Here is a 7,500-nt window from a genome sequence, read left to right as displayed (position 1 = left end):
TCCTGGGTGACGGGCACCGCAGGGAGGCAGAGCCATCGCACTTGCCGGGTGGCAGAGGAAGGACCGGACTATGTACAATAGCGGCCAACGACTCCCAGAGCCGGTTGTGCGGCGTCTGCTCTCAGCCTAAGAGGCTTCTGGGAGTGCTCAGGCAAGGGTCAGCCTGCACCCTTGCTGGCAGCACCCAGGGGAACCAGGACGCTTGCATCTCTCGCCTTCATTTTCGACACAAGCGCCTGAGGAGGGACGCCACCCCTCCCCTTGCGTCAAGAGACCTCCCCACCAGCCTCTGACTGATTCTTAGAACGGACGGAAAGAGTCGGGCAAGCCTGTCAAAGCTTTGAGCGAATGTCAAAAGCTTTAGACTTCCGCGAACTCTCCGGCTTGCACTGAGACGCGAGGTCGATGTGCTAAGCACCACGGGGCCCCTTTCGCCTGCAGGTCCCGAGCCGCCAACATGTTCTTAGTATCGTGTTCTCCAAACCTGGGTGACGGGCACCGCAGGGAGGCAGAGCCATCGCACTTGCCGGGTGGCAGAGGAAGGACCGGACTATGTACAATAGCGGCCAACGACTCCCAGAGCCGGTAGTGCGGCGTCTGCTCTCAGCCTAAGAGGCTTCTGGGAGTGCTCAGGCAAGGGTCAGCCTGCACCCTTGCTGGCAGCACCCAGGGGAACCAGGACGCTTGCATCTCTCGCCTTCATTTTCGACACAAACGCCTGAGGAGGGAAGCCAACCCTCCGTGTGTCAAGAGACCGTCCCCGCCCCGGCCTCCGACTGATTCTTAGAACGGACGGAAAGAGTCAGGCAAGCCTGTTAAGACTTCCGCGAACTCTCCGGCTTGCACTGAGACGCGAGGTCGATGTGCTCAGCACCACGGGGCCCCTTTCGCCTGCAGGTCCCGAGCCGCCAACATGTTCTAAGTATCGTGTTCTCCAAACCTGGGTGACGGGCACCGCAGGGAGGCAGAGCCATCGCACTTGCCGGGTGGCAGAGGAAGGACCGGACTATGTACAATAGCGGCCAACGACTCCCAGAGCCGGTAGTGCGGCGCCTGCTCTCAGCCTAAGAGGCTTTTGGGAGTGCTCAGGCAAGGGTCAGCCTGCACCCTTGCTGGCAGCACCCAGGGGAACCAGGACGCTTGCATCTCTCGCCTTCATTTTCGACACAAACGCCTGAGGAGGGAAGCCAACCCTCCGTGTGTCAAGAGACCGTCCCCGCCCCGGCCTCCGACTGATTCTTAGAACGGACGGAAAGAGTCAGGCAAGCCTGTTAAGACTTCCGCGAACTCTCCGGCTTGCACTGAGACGCGAGGTCGATGTGCTCAGCACCACGGGGCCCCCTTCGCCTGCAGGTCCCGAGCCGCCAACATGTTCTAAGTATCGTGTTCCCCAAACCTGGGTGACGAGCACCGCAGGGAGGCAGAGCCATCGCACTTGCCGGGTGGCAGAGGAAGGACCGGACTATGTACAATAGCGGCCAACGACTCCCAGAGCCGGTAGTGCGGCGCCTGCTCTCAGCTTAAGAGGCTTTTGGGAGTGCTCAGGCAAGGGTCAGCCTGCACCCTTGCTGGCAGCACCCAGGGGAACCAGGACGCTTGCATCTCTCGCCTTCATTTTCGACACAAACACCTGAGGAGGGAAGCCAACCCTCCGTGTGTCAAGAGACCGTCCCCGCCCCGGCCTCCGACTGATTCTTAGAACGGACGGAAAGAGTCAGGCAAGCCTGTCAAAGATTTGAGCAGATGTCAAAATCTTTTAAGACTTCCGCGAACTCTCCGGCTTGCACTGAGACCCGAGGTCGATGTGCTCAGCACCACGGGGCCCCTTTCGCCTGCAGGTCCGAGCCGCCAACATGTTCTAAGTATCGTGTTCCCCAAACCTGGGTGACGAGCACCGCAGGGCGGCAGAGCCATCGCACTTGCCGGGTGGCAGAGGAAGGACCGGACTATGTACAATAGCGGCCAACCACTCCCAGAGCCGGTAGTGCGGCGTGCGAGGTCTGCTCTCAGCGGAAGAGGGTTTTGGGAATGCTCAGGCAAGGGCCAGCCTGCACCCTTCCTGGCCGCTCCCACGGGAACCAGGCTACTTGCAATCCTTTCCCCCAATAGCAAGTGCCTTTTGGAGGGACGGCCGGAGTCAACGTGGGGTTTGCCCCGCCCTCCAAAGTGTCAAGAGACCGCCGCACAGGCCTCTGACTGATTCTTAGAACAGGCAGCAAGAGTTGGGTAAGTCTGTCGAAAATTTGACAAAGTGTCAAAAATTAGACTTCCGAGAGCTCTTGGGCATGCACACAGGCCTGTCATTCAAGTGCTCTGCCCGCGGAACCGTTTTTCGGATGCCTTTCAAAGTGGTCCCGCGCCGCCATTTTGTTCTAAAAATCGTGTTCCCAGAAATCTCCGGGTACCCCGCCAACCTCACTGTGTCACAATGTCAAGTGGCACTGAATGGGTCTGAATTTCAAATTCGACTGCTTCGCTCTGGAACTCGAACCCGGCAAAACCGTTTGGATTTTTCCCGGTCCAGACTTCCGCGGCAGACAAAGTTAAAGTTTTCGGGCTGCAGACTCAAAACGACATCTGGCCAACCGCCGGGCTCAATTCGCCCAGTTCCTCCGGCACTTCGGAACTCATGTTCGGCATGAGTTTTTGAATCTTTCCCGATGCTTCGGCATTTTCCTCCGCTGACACTTAGAATATTTTTCACACTTGGCCGAAAATTTTTCTAAGTTTTTCTGGTTACTGATTTCTTCTTTTCGGGCATTTTTCTAAGTTTTCTTGGTTACTCATTTCTCATTTTCAAACATTTTTCTAAGTTTTTCTGGTTACTGATTTCTTCTTTTTGGGCATTTTTCTAAGTTTTCTTGGTTACTCATTTCTCATTTTCAAACATTTTTCTAAGTTTTTCTGGTTACTCATTTCTCATTTTCAAACATTTTTCTAAGTTTTTCTGGTTACTGATTTCTTCTTTTTGGGCATTTTTCTAAGTTTTCTTGGTTACTCATTTCTCATTTTCAAACATTTTTCTAAGTTTTTCTGGTTACTGATTTCTTCTTTTTGGGCATTTTTCTAAGTTTTCTTGGTTACTCATTTCTCATTTTCAAACATTTTTCTAAGTTTTTCTGGTTACTGATTTCTTCTTTTTGGGCATTTTTCTAAGTTTTCTTGGTTACTCATTTCTCATTTTCAAACATTTTTCTAAGTTTTCTTGGTTACTCATTTCTCATTTTCAAACATTTTTCTAAGTTTTTCTGGTTACTGATTTCTTCTTTTTGGGCATTTTTCTAAGTTTTCTTGGTTACTCATTTCTCATTTTCAAACATTTTTCTAAGTTTTTCTGGTTACTCATTTCTCATTTTCAAACATTTTTCTAAGTTTTTCTGGTTACTGATTTCTTCTTTTTGGGCATTTTTCTAAGTTTTCTTGGTTACTCATTTCTCATTTTCAAACATTTTTCTAAGTTTTTCTGGTTACTCATTTCTCATTTTCAAACATTTTTCTAAGTTTTTCTGGTTACTCATTTCTGCTTTTCCAACGTTTTACTAAGTTTTGCTGGTTACTGAGTTCACACTTTTAAACATTTTCGGGCATTTTTCTACGTTTTTCATGTTACTCATTTAGCACTTTCAGGCACTTTCCTATGCTTTCCTGCTTACTGATTTCACACTTTTAAGCATCTTCGGGCATGTTCCCTAAGTTTTGCAGTTCATTCGTTTGGGACAGTCAGGCAACTTTCCTAAGCTTTCCTGGTAACCGAATTCACATTGTTGAGAACTTTGGAACCCTTCCCTAAGCTGTGCTGGTTACTCACTTTACCTCTTCAGACACTTGCCCCCGTTGTGACAGAGACCACTTCCCGACTCGGGAAATGCACCAAATTCGGCCTGAACTCAGAGGGCAGTCCCCCCTCGAAGGCGTGGAAGTCGGCAGAATCGCCGGGTCAAATCCGGCTGAGCTACCCGGCTTGGAAGCCTCAAAGTCGGTATGAGCTGTCAGGTTCACTCCCATCCCCGTTTGGACCACTTCCCGACTCGGGAAATTCACCAAATTCGGCCTGAACTCAGAGGACAGTCCCCCCTCGAAGGCGTGACAGTCGGCAGAACCGCCGGATCAAATCCGGCTGAGCTACCCGGCCCCGAAGCCTCAAAGTCGGTAAGAGCTGTCAGGTTCACTCCCATCCCCGTTTGGACCACTTCCCGACTCGGGAAATTCACCAAATTCGGCCTGAACTTATACAACAGTCCCCCCTCGAAGGCGTGACAGTCGGCAGAACCGCCGGATCAAATCCGGTTGAGCTACCCGGCTTGGAAGCCCCAAAGTCGGTAAGAGCTGTCAGGTTCACTCCCATCCCCGTTTGGACCACTTCCCGACTCGGGAAATTCACCAAATTCGGCCTGAACTTATACAACAGTCCCCCCTCGAAGGCGTGACAGTCGCTAGAACCGCCGGATCAAATCCGGTTGAGCTACCCGGCTTGGAAGCCCCAAAGTCGGTAAGAGCTGTCAGGTTCACTCCCATCCCCGTTTGGACCACTTCCCGACTTAGGAAATTCACCAAATTCGGCCTGAACTTAGAGGAGAGTCCCCGCTCGAAGGCGTGGAAGTCGGCAGAATCGCCGGGTCAAATCCGACTGAGCTACCCGGCCCCGAAGCCTCAATGTCGGTAAGAGCTGTCAGGTTCACTCCCATCCCCGTTTGGACCACTTCCCGACTCGGGAAATTCACCAAATTCGGCCTGAACTTAGACAACAGTCCCCCCTCGAAGCCGTGGCAGTCGCTAGAACCGCCGGATCAAATCCGGTTGAGCTACCCGGCTTGGAAGCCCCAAAGTCGGTATGAGCTGTCAGGTTCACTCCCATCCCCGTTTGGACCACTTCCCGACTTAGGAAAATCACCAAATTCGGCCTGAACTCAGAGGGCAGGCCCCCCTCGAAGGCCAGGCATTCGGCAGAACCGCCGGGTCAAATCCGACTGTGCTACCCGGCCCCAAAGCCTCAAAGTTGGTATGAGCAGTTAGGTTCACTCCCATCCCCGTTTGGACCACTTCCCGACTTAGGAAATTCACCAAATTCGGCCTGAACTTAGAGGAGAGTCCCCGCTCGAAGGCGTGGAAGTCGGCAGAATCGCCGGTCAAATCCGACTGAGCTACCCGGCTTGGAAGCCCCAAAGTCGGTATGAGCTGTCAGGTTCACTCCCATCCCCGTTTGGACCACTTCCCGACTTAGGAAAATCACCAAATTCGGCCTGAACTCAGAGGGCAGGCCCCCCTCGAAGGCCAGGCATTCGGCAGAACCGCCGGGTCAAATCCGACTGTGCTACCCGGCCCCAAAGCCTCAAAGTTGGTATGAGCAGTTAGGTTCACTCCCAAACCCGTTGGGACCACTTCCCGACTTAGGAAATTCACCAAATTCGGCCTGAACTTAGACAACAGTCCCCCCTCGAAGGCGTGACAGTCGGTAGAACCGCCGGGTCAAATCCGGCTGAGCTACCCGATTTGGAAGCCTTCAACACAAAACCCATCCGGCAATGCCACTCAAAAAGGGCCCAAATTCAGAAACACCCCCTTCAATAGGTACCACTTCCTCGGAGACACTACCGGGACACGCTCCCCTCGGCGAAAATTAAGCCCCCACCACTAACTGAAGCCAACCGCAGCCCCAACTTCAACGGAGAAATCAGTAACCAATTCAAAAATGCACTTGGTTACTGATTTGTACTGCTTCAAAAAATATTCTAAGTGTCGCTGGTTACTGATTTGTACTGCTCCAAAAATATTCTAAGTGTCGCTGGTTACTGATTTGTAATGCTCCAAAAATATTCTAAGTGTCAGTGGTTACTGATTTGTACTGCTTCAAAAATATTCTAAGTGTCGCTGGTTACTGATTTGTACTGCTTCAAAAATATTCTAAGTGTCAGCGGTTACTGATTTGTACTGCTTCAAAAATATTCTAAGTGTCAGTGGTTACTGATTTGTACTGCTTCAAAAATATTCTAAGTGTCGCTGGTTACTGATTTGTACTGCTTCAAAAATATTCTAAGTGTCAGTGGTTACTGATTTGTACTGCTTCAAAAATATTCTAAGTGTCGCTGGTTACTGATTTGTACTGCTCCAAAAATATTCTAAGTGTCGCTGGTTACTGATTTGTACTGCTTCAAAAATATTCTAAGTGTCGCTGGTTACTGATTTGTACTGCTTCAAAAATATTCTAAGTGTCAGTGGTTACTGATTTGTACTGCTTCAAAAATATTCTAAGTGTCGCTGGTTACTGATTTGTACTGCTTCAAAAATATTCTAAGTGTCAGTGGTTACTGATTTGTACTGCTTCAAAAATATTCTAAGTGTCGCTGGTTACTGATTTGTACTGCTTCAAAAATATTCTAAGTGTCAGTGGTTACTGATTTGTACTGCTCCAAAAATATTCTAAGTGTCGCTGGTTACTGATTTGTACTGCTTCAAAAATATTCTAAGTGTCAGTGGTTACTGATTTGTACTGCTCCAAAAATATTCTAAGTGTCGCTGGTTACTGATTTGTACTGCTTCAAAAATATTCTAAGTGTCAGCGGTTACTGATTTGTACTGCTTCAAAAATATTCTAAGTGTCAGTGGTTACTGATTTGTACTGCTTCAAAAAATATTCTAAGTGTCGCTGGTTACTGATTTGTACTGCTTCAAAAATATTCTAAGTGTCAGTGGTTACTGATTTGTACTGCTCCAAAAATATTCTAAGTGTCGCTGGTTACTGATTTGTACTGCTTCAAAAATATTCTAAGTGTCAGTGGTTACTGATTTGTACTGCTTCAAAAATATTCTAAGTGTCGCTGGTTACTGATTTGTACTGCTTCAAAAATATTCTAAGTGTCAGTGGTTACTGATTTGTACTGCTTCAAAAATATTCTAAGTGTCGCTGGTTACTGATTTGTACTGCTCCAAAAATATTCTAAGTGTCGCTGGTTACTGATTTGTACTGCTTCAAAAATATTCTAAGTGTCGCTGGTTACTGATTTGTACTGCTCCAAAAATATTCTAAGTGTCGCTGGTTACTGATTTGTACTGCTTCAAAAATATTCTAAGTGTCAGTGGTTACTGATTTGTACTGCTTCAAAAATATTCTAAGTGTCGCTGGTTACTGATTTGTACTGCTCAAAAATATTCTAAGTGGGGCTGGTTACTGATTTGTACTGCTCAAAAATATTCTAAGTGTCGCTGGTTACTGATTTGTACTGCTTCAAAAATATTCTAAGTGTCGCTGGTTACTGATTTGTACTGCTCCAAAAATATTCTAAGTGTCGCTGGTTACTGATTTGTACTGCTTCAAAAATATTCTAAGTGTCAGTGGTTACTGATTTGTACTGCTTCAAAAATATTCTAAGTGTCGCTGGTTACTGATTTGTACTGCTCAAAAATATTCTAAGTGGGGCTGGTTACTGATTTGTACTGCTCCAAAAATATTCTAAGTGTCGCTGGTTACTGATTTGTACTGCTTCAAAAATATTCTAAGTGTCA

The sequence above is a fragment of the Hemiscyllium ocellatum genome, unplaced genomic scaffold, assembly GCF_020745735.1.
Source record: "Hemiscyllium ocellatum isolate sHemOce1 unplaced genomic scaffold, sHemOce1.pat.X.cur. scaffold_3157_pat_ctg1, whole genome shotgun sequence".
NCBI classification, from domain to species: domain Eukaryota; kingdom Metazoa; phylum Chordata; class Chondrichthyes; order Orectolobiformes; family Hemiscylliidae; genus Hemiscyllium; species Hemiscyllium ocellatum.
This window is presented reverse-complemented; position numbering follows the sequence as displayed.